General features: G+C 36.3%; 1 long non-coding RNA gene across 1 annotated transcript; it reads right to left on the minus strand.

Annotated features, from left to right (window-relative positions):
* Positions 1-1201: 1201 nt before the first annotated feature.
* On the minus strand, positions 1202-15958 carry LOC116867491. The gene is made up of 3 exons (XR_004382601.1): positions 15899-15958; positions 12808-12986; positions 1202-1267 (listed from the first exon to the last, which is right to left on the minus strand). It is a non-coding gene; the product is annotated as an uncharacterized LOC116867491 (long non-coding RNA).
* Positions 15959-16699: the final 741 nt, after the last annotated feature.

The following is a 16699-nucleotide window of genomic DNA, read 5'->3' on the forward strand; positions in this document are numbered from 1 at the left end:
CCATGGGAGGCTTGTTCAATAGACTGAGTATATGCTCCTTTTCTTCTTTTAAAATAAATAGTACTTTTCATTGCTTTCTGCTTTAGAGATACAAACCAATACTGCCATCCACTGTTCCTTTGGATAATCTTTTCCCCACAGTTCTCACCAAGATGTTTTGAAAGAAAGAAAGAAAGGAAGAAAGAAAGAAACAAAGAGGGAAAACTGACAACAAAATTAAGTTCTTTGAAAGAATGGGGACTTTGTTATTTCTGAGCAAGTGCTGCACATAAGATCATAAAGGAATCAAACATCATGACTTATCTTTTTTTTCCAAATGCCTTGATGGAGAAAACGCACTCTCAAAGTGTGACCAAGTAAATGAGCGATCTATGGAGTCAACCTCTTCCTAGACATCACAGGGAGGGAAAAATCACCGAGATCCACTTTGATCACAGTTTCACTTTGCTTCATTCAGCTCCCTAGGCTTGAGGCCATTTTTCATCGTATTCACATTCTAATGCTTTGGGAGGAGAATCTGTCTCCTCTTCCAACCCCATAAGCCGGGTATCTCTGTTTGTCTCATCCTGCTGTCCGAGAAGCCCTCCAACTCTTTGAGAGAGAAGTACATATTCCCAGGGTCTAATACTTAAAAGTGATTGTACTCCATTTTGTGCCACTCCATGCTGGCTTCACACTATTATATATCTCCTTTTTGCCTTACTCATCCTCTTTTTGGTTCAGTTTCCAACTAATACAGCTGTAACTAAGATTATGAAGAATTCTTTGTTTTTCTCTCACATGAACTAGAATCGACCTTTCAGGTAATGTAGACAAAAAAAAAAAATCAAGGGCCCAAATTTTGAGGCAGAGCATGTTAATGTTGGAAAGCCTTAGAGGTAAGCTGGTCCCATTTCCTGACTCTCTGAGGGAAGGAACTGAGACCCAGAGAGGAGATGTGAAATGCCTTGAGCTATGGAATCAGGAAATGGCAAAGCCAGTGGTAGAACCCAGGCCTCTAAACCCCTGGTCAAAACCTTTTTACTGTAGAGTGTTCCTCCCAGAAGCACAGTCCATCTCTCCATCCCTGGGTTACAAGACATCATAAACGACTCTTTAAAAAATAACATAAACACCTCTGAAGTCATTTTTTGTTTCTCTGTTCCTTTTATACTCCTCTTGACTCTGGCCTCCCAGAAGCCATGGGATGTCTAGGTTGGGAGCTCACACCAGTAACATCCTTCTTCCACCTCACACAGGAGAGGAGAAAGTACGTGAGCATGATGATCTGGAAAGGGAAACAGAGAGGATGACAGTCTGTCTTAGGCCTATTTTCATATGAGGACCATCAAATGTTATTTTGCTTATCTAGATTTATAGCTCTTACATTAGGAGATCTCAATTCCTTCATTCATTCAGGCACCATTTAAGTTTGAACTGTTCTTTGGGTCTATGCAAGTCATATCACTTTATTATCTCTTGAAAGAGCCCCAAAGCAGGCCACATGATAATTTTAGAAAGCTGAGTAGCTCTCTCCATGTTTGTTTAGTGCTATTCATTCGGCAACCACTATCTGCTTGAGAAAACACACCAATATGCAGTTTCTGTTCCCATCAGATTCCCATTCAAGAGGGGTGGTGGCACTTTCCACTTTATGGATTGTCATTGTGTGGGAGTGAGGCTGAGCTGTACAAAGTTTTACTGCAGAAGAAGATGATGTCAAAATGTTTCAAAGAAAATTCTTTCTCTAAAAATATTTTTTTTTTCTAAATAGATGATTTAAAAAGATAAAAGAGATTTAGAGAAGTTATTGGAAGATGGGAGGTATAAAATACACTGAGAAAAGGACCCCACTGGGCAGAAAAGGGTAGTGATCCGTTTCATTACAAAACAAAGGTAGTAAGAAAATAACTATTTCCCAAAATCATATTAGGTACCAGGCATTGTGTTAGGAAATTTGAATGTATTATCTCATTCTCGTGAAGCTCTAGAAGTAATTGTAATTATACCCATTTTTCTGGTGAATAAACAAAAATTGGGATCACAAGGGGCTTTCCTGAGATCACTTAGAAGAGTCGGTAAAGAATTGGGGGTGTGTTAGAATGGAAAGCTTACAGAAGCAAGGGAGCTTAGGGCATACACTAGCAACAGGAAGTTGATCTACTTGTCTGGAGTAGATAATCATAAAAAAGTATTTGGATAGGGGCGTAGAAAGATAGAAAGTCTGAATGCTAAGTTAATTTTGTTCTGTAGACAATGAAGAATTATCGGTGCTTTTAGAGATAGGAATAGTCATCAAAATTGTGTTTTACAATGAGAAATCTGGTAGCCGTGTAAAAAGCAAAACTTGCAAATAATGTGACCAATTTGAGAGCTATTCCTGTAGTCCAGGAATGATGCTAAAGGGAAGATGAGGAGAAACAAGTTTTTACAGGGTGGCCTTAAAGTTTAACACAGAATAACCTGACGATTGTTCATTCACTCATTCATTCCACTAGTATTTATTACTGTGCTGAGTATTTGCATCTTACACTTCAATTCAGGAACATCTACTTTTCTTATGAACATTGTACTTGGAAATATTTGTAGGTTAACATACAATTAGAAAAAATAATGCAGAGATATCCTGTGCACCCTTTACTCTGTTTCCTCTATTGGTAAACATCTTCTAAATTTCTAGTATAATATCACCCCAGGATATTGACATTGATCCCCTGATCTTATTCAGATTTTCCCAGGTTTACTTATACTCCACAGGTTTAAAAAGCATTATTTATTCTATAGGCCTAGTAGGCTATTGCTATGCTCAGTTAATCAGTTTCTATCATAAACCCTCCCCACTTCCATAGCTCTCAGCAAGGAGAGTCTAAGAACATCGTTAAAGGTGCCCTACACCAGTCCTTCCTTTACTCAGGTCTGAAACCAAGAGGTCTGAAACTGCGTTTAAATCTTACTTCTTGTGGTTAAAACCTATGATTTCCTTCAGCTGGCTTTTATCCAACATGAAAGTTACTGGGACTTGTTAGACATTTTTCTTCTATCATTGAAGTAAACACAGTCCATTAATATACTGAGATGGTCTTCATTCTTAGAAAGGTAGGCATTCTGCTATGCTCAGGATTCATCTTCTCCTCTAAACTGTATGGATTTGTCTACTTGATGACTTCCAAATGGAATATACCAGGCTCACAGATGTTATTTTTGACGAGGCATGACTTTGGGTGATATTCTTAACCTCTCTGGGCCTCAGGATTGTCTCTTCCACTTATGAGTCATGATGCTGGAGGAAGCAGACCCTGCAATTTCTGTCCTTTTCACCTTTGTTTTGTACCTGCTTTTTCTCCTTTCAGGCTCTCATTTTCCTTGTTGATATCCCCTGAAATCTTCTCTTAGGAGAGGAATTTGAGGACTTAATGCCACCACATACATGGCTCAAGCAGCTAACAAATAGGAATAAAGGTATGGGTGTCCACCAGTGCTTTGGGGATGGCATTTGGGAAGATCCAGGATTTCCTGTCTATGGGCAGAACACTAGACCATGAAGACAGACTTCCTGGATTTGAACCCAGGTTGTGCTATTTAGTGGTTATGTGATGTTGGGAAATTATTTACCATTTCCGAAGCTCAGTTTCTTCATTTGTAATATGTGACTAGTTAATAGTACCTTCTTCATAGCATTAAGTATTAAATGAGCTAATTTAACTAAAGGTTGTAGTATAGTGCTTGACACATAATACACATTTAACTATTAGTGTTATAACTTAGAAAGTCATAGATATGAATGGCAGATGGCATTTATGTAGGACCTGTAGACCTCCTGATGGGTGGATTATTTTTGAAAATTGTCTTATTTCCCAAATCTTCTCTTCTCTTCCTCATAATTGCTGTGTTGCTAGATGATATGTCAAAATTTGACAAATATATGAATTTTTATACCTAAAGAGCAACAAAACACATTTTTAGTGGAAACTTTCTTGCATCTATGTCATGCCACAAAGCTATCTCAGTGTGTTTTTGGAAAAAAGGGAAGGGGACAGTGTAACTGCGCACATGTTACCTGTAGTCTTGTGTTAACACCTTAGACTTGTTAACTCAAATAATCTCTAAAATAACTCTTTGGAGCAGGTATCAAATTTTGCATTATTTAGAAGAGGATACTAAGACTTGGAGAGATTACATAACTTGTTGGAGGCGAGAGATCTAATCCCTGGCAGATCAAAAATAGAACATGGTAATCTTTACACTATAATATATCTCCTCCTTTGTTTATTCCATGCACTTTTGGAGAAACTTCAGTACAAAGAAATAATGGCTTAATATAGATACCTTAATGCAGCAAAAAAAGGTCAAATATTTGGCGACCATTTCATGGGAAAATAGTTTTTAAAGGTCCATTTTGATATGGGACTGCCAAGCCTATATTTTCATTACCAATTCTAGGATTTGGGGAAATTAAATCAATTAACTTTCTAGAAAAAAAATTTTTTTAAGCTTGAATTAGAATAATCTTAATCAATGAAAATGATTCTCTCTTTAAAATCTTTGTGTTTCTTGCTTTGGGTCTTCTATCTATGTAACAGTCACAAAATAATATTTGGGAAAGGAAATGAAAACAGTAGAACCAATGATTTTGTGGTCTTTAAGATCACCAAAATGTTTTCAACAAAATGCTGATTCTCACCATGTCTATCCCCATTTCTTTTCTGCCAGTGATCAAGCTAAGGTTAGGAAGATTACCAGATTTCAGCAAATGCTAACCAAAACTGAATTAATATCTAGACAAAATGCCCTCTGAATAAATTCTTGTCAGGGTCAGAGGGGATTCCCAATTCTGGAAGGGGAAAGGTCCTTTGAATGAAGGAAGGTTGGAGGTCAGCAGTTCCTGAATCCATACCTCAACAGGTCCCACCCTGTCTTTCAATCACAGGCAAACCGAGTTCATCGCACTGTGGTCCAAGGCCTTCAGGATTCTGGAAGTCATCACAGTCTTTGCCTGATTCTTTGTAATTAGTCTCTAGTCTCTTTTTCTTCTTTGGTTATTTGATCCTGATTTTTCTTGTATCACCTCTGGTTTAGCTTGCTTGTTTTATGTGACAGAAACTCAAAGAAAATTCAATTGTGTGAAAAGAGAGGAGTTTATTAGATCATGGAGTCTGAGAAAAAGTTGATCACTAATTAAACTTTGGATCTAGCTTAGGATCCATTGGCTTCAGCAGTTACATTTGAATTATTCACTATATCTTCAATGTCCAGTTCGTACCCTTCATATTCTGCCTAAGATTTTTAGGAAAATAAATATGTAACATTTTGCTTGTTTATTTATCAGGACTAATATGGTATCCTAACAAATTTGAATCAACTGCCAGATACCACCATCATGTCATTAACTAGATTTCTTACCACATGATTTAGATCTTAGAATTTTTGCCATTGAAGTTGTATGTAATCTATTCAAATTTAGTTTAACTAAGATCATAATATAAAATTTAATAAGGACCTTACAATAATACTGGAAAAAATTAAGAAGAAAAGCTCCACCTGTACTTGAATTACGTTGAGCCATGGCTGATGTGTTTTTTTAAAATAATAAGTTAATAGTCTTCCATCAAGACTTCTGAATATATATCCCATTCTGAAAAATGTTTCTGTACCCAATTATTACTTAAGAGTGCCCAGTTCACCTCAACCTACAGTTTAATAAATATCCAGAAAAGCTGAATTGCTGACATATATTCAGAAGATAGTCTTCCCACCAAATAATCATTTACCTCTACAAATGCTTTTGCTACTATTGTATAGGTGAGTGATAAAGATAGAATTTTAAAATAGAGATATTGGCTTCATCATACTCATTTTTAATGTTCCTTCAATTTTGAAATGAATTATTTTTGGTTAAAAAAAGAAAATACTTTGCTGTCACTGTACGTTCTTCATCAACATTTTATTTTCATGTGGGCTGGCATTATCTGTCAAATTTTCAAATAAAATTGTACATTTTAATAAAGAGCTCTCTTAATCCAATCAAAACATCATGATATGGACTTTCATATGAGAGGAAGATGGAATAGTTGTTGCCATACCAAAGCTCCCATTGAGAACAGCTAGAAAAAATAGATTAATTAAAGGATCATATGTTTAACAGGAGTAGACAGCTACTGAAGCAAGGAAGAACAGTGGGATTAAGAATATGGAAAGGGGAGAGCCATGGAGTAGTGGGCTGACATTTTGTAGTTTTACTTTGGTTGTATTTGCAAATTAGAGGTATAAGCAAGAAACGGAGTTTGCCCAGGCAGAGAGCAGCTGCTACCAGACTTAGGTGTCAACAGGGCATTTGCAGTCTTGCAGGACTGCATTAACAAAATTGGAAATTTGCAAGACCTCCAATTCATGGTCAAATAATCCATTCAGGGACTAAAGAGTTAAATCTGCAAAGCAATGAAAACAACAGCACAAAGAAATGTCATCTAAACTTCTACATTGTGTCAGGTATTCCACGGATAGAACAAAAATGAAAGGTATGGATGTTGAAGACATTTGTTGAATTCTGAAATTTGGGATGTGGAGGAGATAAATAGCTAGGTAGAAAATAGAAAAGTAGAGTAGATTTTTTTCTTCATTCTTTCTGTAAGGAGACAAAAACTTCATGTCCTGCAAGGGAAAGGGGCTCTGGTAACACACTAGGCTCTCATTGAAGGCCCTGGTGAACTATACCATATGCAGAAGAAGTGTGAATTAAAATTAGACTGAATTCAGCTCACTCCCTAGTTGAATTTTGTTGATAAGTTTCCACATTGCCTAGCTGAGGAAAGGGTTAAATAACTCTAGAGGAGAAGCTCATCCATAACCCCTACCATGTCCAGATGCAAATTTATGGCATTAAATCTAAAGTTATTAGGACTTCCAAAAGATAGCACCATGAGACCTAAACTCAAGTGGAGAATCTGTGTACAAGGATATAAGAAACCCAAAGGTAATCCATACATTGCAGGCAGCAGACATAAACTTTAAAGTTGGCAAAGATGAATAGTTTTAAGAAGTAGATCAAAGATGAAAAAATATAGATGAAAGATAAGGAATTTTACTAGACAATTTAGAATCTGTAAAATAAACTAAATGGATATTTTAAATCTAAAATCATAACATCCAAAATCAACTCAATAACTACATTCATCAAACTATTCAACAGCAGAAGACATTTTGAAACCCAGAAGACAGCTTATTAGAAAATACCTCAACTGAAACATAGAAAGAAAAATGATTGAGAATACAGAAAAGAGTACAAGAAATACGAACAGAGTACAAGAAATAGAACAATGTCCAAAGCTCTAGCATACATGTAACTGGGGTTCCTTAAGGGGAGAAAGAATGAGGTTGAAGTTGCCCTTGAAGAGCTAATGGGGGAGAATTTTCCAAAACTGGTAAGAGATAATGACTCACAAATTCAAGAAACTCAGTGAATTCCAGGCAAAGTAATACAAAGAAAACAAGATTTAGGAATACTATAGTTAGACAGTTGACAACCAAAAACAAAGAGAAAAATCTTAAAAGTATCCAGAGAAAAATGACACTAAATAATGTCACAATTGACTCCTCAACATAAATGATGAAAGCTGAGAGAAAATTGAAAGTGCCAAAAGAGGAAAGGGTAAAATTATCTAGCAATAGTGCAAAGAAGATAAAATAGAATACACTAACCATCAATGAGTGAAAATAAAATAGTGAAAATTAAGTTAAAGAGGCAGTCTGATCATTAGTGAAATGTTTTCTCAGGAAAATGGAAGCTGAGAGATTTTGTCACCAGTAGATCCTCACGAGAACAAATACTAAAAGAAGCTTTTTAGCAAATTGTCCCACAGGTAAATGTCAAAATGCAAAACAAAGAGATAAACTAAAGTATTCCAGAGTTCTAGCATTATTGGGAAAGATAGTAGTCCATTCTAGGTTAAAGATGTATATTGTAATCTCTTAACATCACAAAAGATAATAGAAGAATGAATAACTAAGAAATTAATGGTGTCAGATAAATAATAATCTTTTATTAACCCAAAGGAAGACAGGGTAGAAGAAAAAAATAAATACGAAACAGGTAGGTCAAATAGAAAACAAATAGCAGGATAGTAGATGTAAATTTAAGTAGATCAGTGATTACATTACATACAAAGAATATCTCTAAATCTTTAAGAAAGGGATACAACCCCATAGAAAAATAAGCAAAACATTTGACTAGCCACTCACAGAAGAGGATTACTCAAAGGCCAATAGACATGAAAAGTTCTCAATTTTATTAGTCACCATGGAAATATAAGTTACATTTCGCTACCATTACACATACTCCAGGATGGCTAAAATTGAACAGGTAATGTTAAAATTGGTGACAGTGTGGACAAATTCCAACTCTTATTCACAGCTGGTAGAACTGTAAATTGACAAAAGCAAATTGAAAACCTTTTTGGCAATTTCTTCTAAAACTAAACCTAGTAAACTACATTATCTAGTAAATAAGAATATAATAATTCAATTTCCCCAAGTTTATTCTCAGTAGAAATGTATACACAAGTTCATCCAAAGGCATAATAATATTTAAAACAGTACTATTTATAACAACCCACATACTATAGAATGAAAAAGTAAATTGTAGTGTATTTATAGAGTGGAATAATAAATAGTATTATAAATGAAAAATAAAAAAAAACCCACAGCTATTTGTAGTAGTATGCACTGGTCTCATAAACACCAAGCTGAGTGAAAAAAGCTAGCTGTGAAAGAGTACCTATTGTATAACTCCATTTATTTAAAGTTTAAAAACAAGCAAAATTAATCAATGCTATCAGAAGGCAGGATACTGGTTATACTTTGTAGGGGGGATGGGTATGGACTTGGGAGGATGCACAAGAGGGGCTTTTGGGATGCTGATAATGTCCTGTTGCCTAAACTGGTTGCTGGTTCCACAGGTGTGTTTACTTGGTGAACATTCCTTTGGGCTGTTCATTGGAAGTACTTGCATGTTTCTGTACATATGTTATAAAGAGTTGAATGGTGAATTATTAAGTACTTATTGAATGCATGGGACTAAGCTATGTGAGTCTCTCTTATAAATTGCTTTTCTGTTGTAAGTATTCTGCTAATAATTGCCCATTGTTATATGCCCTGAAGTATCAAAGAATGGAAAAATAATAATGGTGATGATACATTGTTTATGTGTCACTTACCATTCCATGACAATTTACATATATTTCTTCTAACTTCACAACAATCCTGCTTTTAATAATATTACACAAGATGCTGTTTATTTCTTCAAAAAATTAAGAGTCATAAAAAAGACAAAACATTTCATAACGAAATAATAAACCATACCACCAAAACTTGGGTGATCATCAAAAAGTTGAAATCTGCTAAACTAAGTAGCCCAGGATCTAAAAATTTGTGAATTGTGTCTGCATGGCAGTTAATCAGGTTAATTGCTAAGTATTGCAGTAGTTACAAAAGAACAATATATTGTGGTTTCATCCTTCAAGAATCAAATAATCCATTCAGGGACTCAAGAGTTAAATCTGCAAAGCAATGAAAACAACAGCACAAAGAAATGTCGTCTAAACTTCTACATTGTGTCAGGTATTCCACAGACAGAACAAAAATGGAACGTATGGATGTAGGATGGAGTGACCGAAAGGCTTATTGGAGGAGGTGAGGCCGGAGCTGGGCTGTAAGAAGGTGATAGACTAGCAAAGTTTCTTGGAGATCTAATTAACACATGTTGTGTTGCACAGTTGAAGATTACCTTTTTATAATAGTATGAATTGATATCATGGATGGTTCTGATGTCATTATGATGTATCTCGTGTGAATAATTCATGCACAGACTAATGGAACCATACAATGGAACTGCAGGGGTGTTACAAATTAGAATTTATGGGCATTGACATAGCTCTGAATAGAAGCTGGTATAGTGTTTGCCCCCTCACTAGTGATTATACCTCACTCTTATCAGGGCTAGTGTGACTGCGTGTGTATGTGTGTATGTGTGTGTGCATGCACACATGTGTGATCATTAGGAAAACAAAATCCAGCTATGCATCGAATTCACAAAAATAGTTCTCAAAATAATTTGTACAGAGTCATACAATGTATGTCCATCGAAGGAAAATTGAAGGAAAGGGACAGAATCACTTGAGGCAGAGTTTTATGAGAGACTGGATCTTTTGAACATTATTTTTAACTTCTCTTAGAATTTTAGTTGAGAATATAAATTGTTTATCATCATCATTATTATTATTATTATTATTTTGAGAGGGAGAGAGAGAAGTGGGGAGGGGCAGCTGGATAGGGAGAATCTTAAGCAGGTTCCACGCCCAGTGTAGAATTTGATGAGGGGGCTCGACCTCACAACCCTGAGATCATGACCTGAGTTGAAATCAAGAGTCGTTCACTTAACTGAGCCATTCAGGCACCCCCCAGTTAAGTTATCTTGAAAGACTAAGTTTTATTAGAAAATTTCCTGAATAAGCCCACTGTTCATTTCATATTGCCATTGGATTTTTCTTTTTGCTTCTAAAATTATCAAAGTTAATGTGTTATTTGCTAAGCCTTTTTTTTTTTTTTTTGGTGGGGTGAGGGGTGCCAGGGGCATAATATAAACCATAATAACTAGTATGTGACTATCATTTATCAAATTATGGCATTTTGTATTTTAGTTTCATTACCACAGGATGGCAAAACACACTGTAAATGCTATGCTTTGCTCATGGTATAGGATTTTGCCACTTGTAGGTAAATGAAGTCATTTAGAATAATAAATTCACATGGCAGAACATTTTGAAGATAGCTTTTACTTCTGTTATGTGCCTGGAAGAAGAACAAAATCCATACTTCGGCACTGTTGTGTTCGCTCAGACTCAGAGTCTTAAAATTGGGTGGGACTTTAAAGGTTCAGAACTTCCCAAATGATCGAGGGACTCATGCTAATCCATAACAGGGTTTTTGCCATTTTGTATCAGAATGAAAAAAATAAAATTCATGTCGTCTCTTGATTTAGCTAGCTAAATTTTGTTCAATTAAATTAAGATCTATGCCTTTTACAACTTTTGTTTATTTTTGAAGACTGCCTTTAATTTTAATATTATGTGTTCTTATGTTTTCATCTAAAATATAATTTATTTTATGAAATGAGATTGGTCATTGGTTTTGGTTTGAAGGTTCTTACTTGGCATTACAAAAAATTAGCATTTTTTTTCAATTTCTATAGAATATATATATATTCTAGGTCCATGAAATTTCTATTCAAGGATCATTGACCTAATCGAATGACCCATCTAATTCTTGAATCCCCTGATCTATATGCCCACCATACTAAGGTTAAACATCCCAAATAAAGAAAGATAGATTGGTTACTACTTTAAACATAGTCTTTTCCATCCTCAATTTTCTTAGAAAACCCTTTTAAAAAATTTAGCTGAGATTTTCTTAGAAATTTATCTTTTTGGTTTTTACTTCTGAGATCATACTAAAGAAACATACTTCATATTCTAAATGCAGCCCTTTAAATATATGAAGAAAAATATTATTTTCCCTGAGTCTTCTCTTTTTTTGACTGAACAACCTCATTTTCTTGTTCGTCACACAATAATGTTGCAAGTCACTCAACTCTTTCTCTCTTCCAAGCCTGTTTTAGTTTAATAGTGATACTCAAATTCTTGATATCCAGAACTTAATTAAAGTTACAATAAATATAAATATGTAGGGACTATCACTTCCCCAACTCTAGACACCATGTTTTAGTGCCATTTACTACTATATTAGCCATTTTGTCCACAGCAACTCATCTCAAAATTTTCAGTTAAATGAGTCCTTACGATTTTTTCCGCCTCTGGCTTATTGTTTTCATCTGGAAAACTAGACAGTATCATACTAAGAAATGACAGTTAAAAATTCTCTTGTGGACAATTTATAGCAAGCGAAGTATAGAGCTTTTTTAAAAAAGAAAAGCTAAAAAAATTCTTTCCTCAGTGTCTAGTACCTTCTGAATGTCCATCTCTTGTGAAAATCAGTTCTTGATAAAGAAAATAAAATTTGTTGGTAGTTAAAGAGCATTTTTCCACAAGCCTCTTTGTTTTAACCAAGTTTAGAGCTATAGACTAAAGCTGCGAACAGCACACTACAGCCAGGGGCCAAATCCACCTTGTCTGCCGATTTTCACAAATAAAGTTTTATTGAAACACAGCTATACTCGTTCATTTTATATTGTCTATGGCTGCTTTTGCACTACAATGGCCAAGTAGAGTAGTTGCTACAGAGGCTAAATTACCCACAAAACCTAAAATATTTATTATCTGTCCCTTTTAAGAAAAAATTTGTTGATCCCTGAAGTTGCAAGAGCATTTCTGCTACAGAAATTTTGGAATAATAAAGAGGTCAGAGGAGCCTAAAAGAAGGTGAGAGAAGGTTTCATGGATGCCTAAAATTAAAGCTAGTTCTCCATCTACCCAGCAAGAGGTCGGTATGAGTTGGGAGAAGAAACGAACAGCACTGACCTAATTATTATGGATTTGACATTTGCTTAAGAAGAGATCTGTTCCATATGGTAAAGTTGAAAACTTCCATGTCAGTGCTGAGTTGTTGCTGAGGAGGCTGGCTGTCTTGAAGTAGCGTATATATTGTCATTTATGGCAAGAATTACCTTAAAGTTCTTTTTGTCCCCATGCTCAGGCCCCTTCTATTTGGAAAGAAGGTGGACCAGATAATCCAATGCTTCACCGTGGAGTGTTCACCAGAGAGATTTGTAAGAGCTGACTCAACAGATCCAAGAGAAGTCGTATTAACATTCATACATACTGCGCTGCTTTGGAGGTACAGAGCTAGCGTCTGAAGAGACGCCACCATGTGTGATGAAGTCAGCTTCTGTTTATCAGCAACATAGCAACAGGATGCTGATCCAGCAGATGTAATTTATATCTGAGTGGTGGTTTTTAAAAAGATCCTTTTATATTATAAGAGTCTGGGCTTTTTCCAATCTGGAAAACAAATAAGAAACCAACATATTCTTAATTTCTTTCTATGAAATGCATCCCAGCCTCCACAAAGGAAATGCCAAAAAAAAAAAAAAAAGATCAAAATTTGAAATGATGTTAAAAATGTCTGTGTAGGAACTGTCCATTAATTAACAAACAAATAGACACATGAAAATCTACCTTTGCAGTGAAAAGAATTAGCATGGAAGACCAGAAGCTGAACTGTGACCTTGGCAAAATTATTCTCCACGCTTCATCTTCCTCTCTCCATTTTCGGAGTTACCTCGGCCTTTCGCTTTCTTGGAATTTGATACACTGTGCTGCTTAGTCCTGCTGATTAGGGTTGATCTCTAGTGATTCTGGATACTTTCCTTTCAACAGAACTCGATGTCCTGGATGCCATTCTCTCAGGGCCTCCGGATGATTTCGTGGGTCCTGCCTAGGAGACCCTGGAAGTAAATGTTCTTGTGTAACACTAACATAAGGAGACGACTAGAAAGTCCAACTCCTACGTAATACATAATACCTACATCACATGATAGCCCTTGACTGTAGAAGTTACTGATCTACAGTGCCTTGCTGAGCCATATTGGTGCCTGAAGCTAAAGGTAAAATGTGGGTTCTGTACAAATGTGCCAAAATATCTTCCCACAGTTTTAACCAAGTGGAAAATTTAATAACTGTACAGCTTAAAAAAAAAAAAAGACTACATGTAGAACCCTGTGTTGCCCAATCTCTTTTTGCACTGTTAACCCTTAAAACATGCCTGGAGGAGCACGTAATTCCCATGTGGTCAGGAACCCCTCTGATTGGAAATAACTGTTTTTTTCTGTACAATAAATGCATTAAAAATTCTAATATTACTCAAACTCCCATGCAAATTAAGTTTTTTTTTTTTTTTTTTAACTCCCTGCTTCCTCAGTGCAGGCTAAACACAGTTCAACTTCGAACTGCATTTCAGTTCACCTTTCCACACTTTGTTCCCAACACCCTGTGGTGCCTTTGGCTTCTCCAGGGTTTGAAAATGGGGAGAGAGGGCAGAGACAGAAAGTGTCTTGCTTGACTGGCACATTTGGTAAACTGTATTGGTATCATTTGAGTTGTATTGAATTTCATTCAAATAAAATAAGGTAAAAACAGAGAGGAAGGCAAACCATAAGAGACACTTAACTCTAAGGAACAAACTGAGGGCTGCTGGAGGGGAGGTGGGTCAAGGGGTGAGGTAACGGGGTGATGGGCATTAAGGAGGGCACGTGATGTAATGAGTACTGGGTGTGATATGCTACAGATGTATTACTAAACTCTACCCCGAAACCAATGCTACACTGTATGTTAACTAAATTGAACTTAAAAGTTTAAAACAACTCTTTCCTTCTTTCATGAGTCTTTTGTGGATCTTTTTGGAGATTCATGTACACACACATCCATGTGCACACACTTTTGTGCATTTCTCGACTTCTTGCTGAGTTTTTCCAGCATAGGTACTGCATCCGCTGCTAGCTGCTTTGGACTTGGTACCTGACTCATGAAAGTCCACTCGCACAAATTTATTCGTTGAGGTCACGTTGTCCTGCTGATGTTCTTCTCAGGCAGCATCCAGGATAACCGAAGCCTTCCCTGAGGTCACATCTTACTGCAGCACTCATGCATTGCCTTGCTTCATCAAACTCAGGAGGTACGGGCTTTTTCCTAGGGCGGGTAGTACCTAGGAGTCACCCAGCCAGCTTTCTCCATCTGTGAATGCCCGTGAGGGCCCAGCATGCTATTTTAAATGTAAGAGTACTTAGATTTACTAACTCTAGGGTGTCAGCCCAGATAGATAACAGGCAAGCTCTCATTTTAACACTCTTTACAACCATGTAACTAGTCTTTAAAATAGATTTGGGGCAGGAAGCTTTTGCCACTGTTCCCCCTGATTCTTCTTTTTATTAACCCATCAACTCTGCTTATCTCAAGGTAGTGACTTCTGTGAGTTAAATCTATGACTCAGAAGAGTGTGTGTTAAACATGGGAAATTAAAAAGAAAGTCGAGTTCTTGTCCTTGATTTGTTTGTTGTCAAATGGTTGTGGTAGAGCTATCAAAAATAGGTTCCCAGGGGCTCCTGGGTGGCTCAGTGGGTTAAAGCCTCTGCCTTCGGCTCAGGTCATGATCCCAGGGTCCTGGGATCGAGCCCCACATTGGGCTCTCTGCTCGGCGGAGATCCTGCTTCCCCCCTCTCTCTCTCTGCCTGCCTCTCTGCCTACCTGTGATCTCTCTGTCAAATAAATAAATAAAATCTTAAAAAAAAATAGGTTCCCAGTAGCATGATTGAGAGACATCCATACAACAATTGGTAGCTCACCTTTTAAACATATTCTTTATTTGAAAGGGGGAAAGGCAAGACATCAGAGAATCAAAAAGTTTGAGAAGATCTAAAAGACTTCTTGAATGAATATAGTCCAACTCAAAATATGCATTGTTAGCCTACTTTGTACCAGGGATATAGGATTAAACTATGGATTTATATGATACAAAGATCCCTAAGGAGTTTATAATTTGATAGAAGAGATGAGATATATAATAACATATAAAGATGTTGTAAATTTAATGTTAATTTAGATACTGCATTTTTCCAAACACAGCTTGCTTCTTCAAAAAAAAAAAATGACAAGAGTAGATCATTAATACAATTTTAGACTCTGAACTTAGAGATACTTTGATCTTTTAAAATGGAAATGGAACCACTTTCTTTACCTGTTGGGACAGAGGCTTCTGACCTTTGAACCGAACCAAATAGTCTTTCTTAAGGTTTATGAAAGCTACTTGGTACAAAGTGTTCCTTTATGGATTTCAAAAATACTTTAATCAATAGTATAAACCATTCATACTTAATTTTAAGTGATCTCCTTACAACTGCCTTCTATTTCTTTCTTACCTCTTTCAAAATCCACCTCTAATGTATCCATTTTTACGTGTGGTTGTAATTCTGGTTTCCCTCCATGCATGTTATTCAACAGTGTAAGTTCAATGCAGTCCGTGAGTCAGTTTTATGACTCGACAAATGTTACCCTGGGAGACAGGTAACATTCACTGGTTTTATGGTTGCCATATATATAAATATTGAGTTCAATTTTCTAGTCTAGTCCTGTTACTGCTTCAGGTAGTGGTTAGGCAGCAGACGAGATTGGGTCAGCATATTTCCAAATCTGTAAAAGCTGCTCTTTTTTTAAAAGCAAAATTTAAAAATCTTGATTTTTTAATATGTTGTTTTTTGGGTTTTTGTTTCTGTTTTGTTCTGTAACTTATGATCTGGCTTTATGATGTAAGTTCTAACTTAAAGTTTCAGGAATTTTGCTGGAATTATATTCAAAATCTTTAGAGTGGCCCACCAGTTCTTGAGTAAAAGGACATCATGCTTTTGTGGTACCAAAAGAAGGCCAATGATAAAAGACCCAAAAGCAAGCATTGAAAAGCAGTCTCTCTCTTGCCTGAGAGTTAGTCAGGCTTCTGGGGGTTTTCAGGAAATGCCAAGAAGACCTGAAGAGGACACAAGCCAACCGAGCAAGGGGGTAGGGTTGGAGACAGTAAAAGCTAAGTTGAGGTCAGATCGTGTCAGCATTCAAAGACATCTGTGGGTGTTTGGTCTGTATCCTGTAGGCACTAAGAGGACTTCAGAGAATTCTGAGTGATGGTATGGCATGATCAAATCTGTGGTTGACTGCAACGTGGGAGAAAG

The sequence above is a fragment of the Lontra canadensis genome, unplaced genomic scaffold, assembly GCF_010015895.1.
Source record: "Lontra canadensis isolate GAN:19392208 unplaced genomic scaffold, GSC_riverotter_1.0 scaffold12, whole genome shotgun sequence".
Classification (NCBI taxonomy): Eukaryota; Metazoa; Chordata; class Mammalia; order Carnivora; family Mustelidae; genus Lontra; species Lontra canadensis.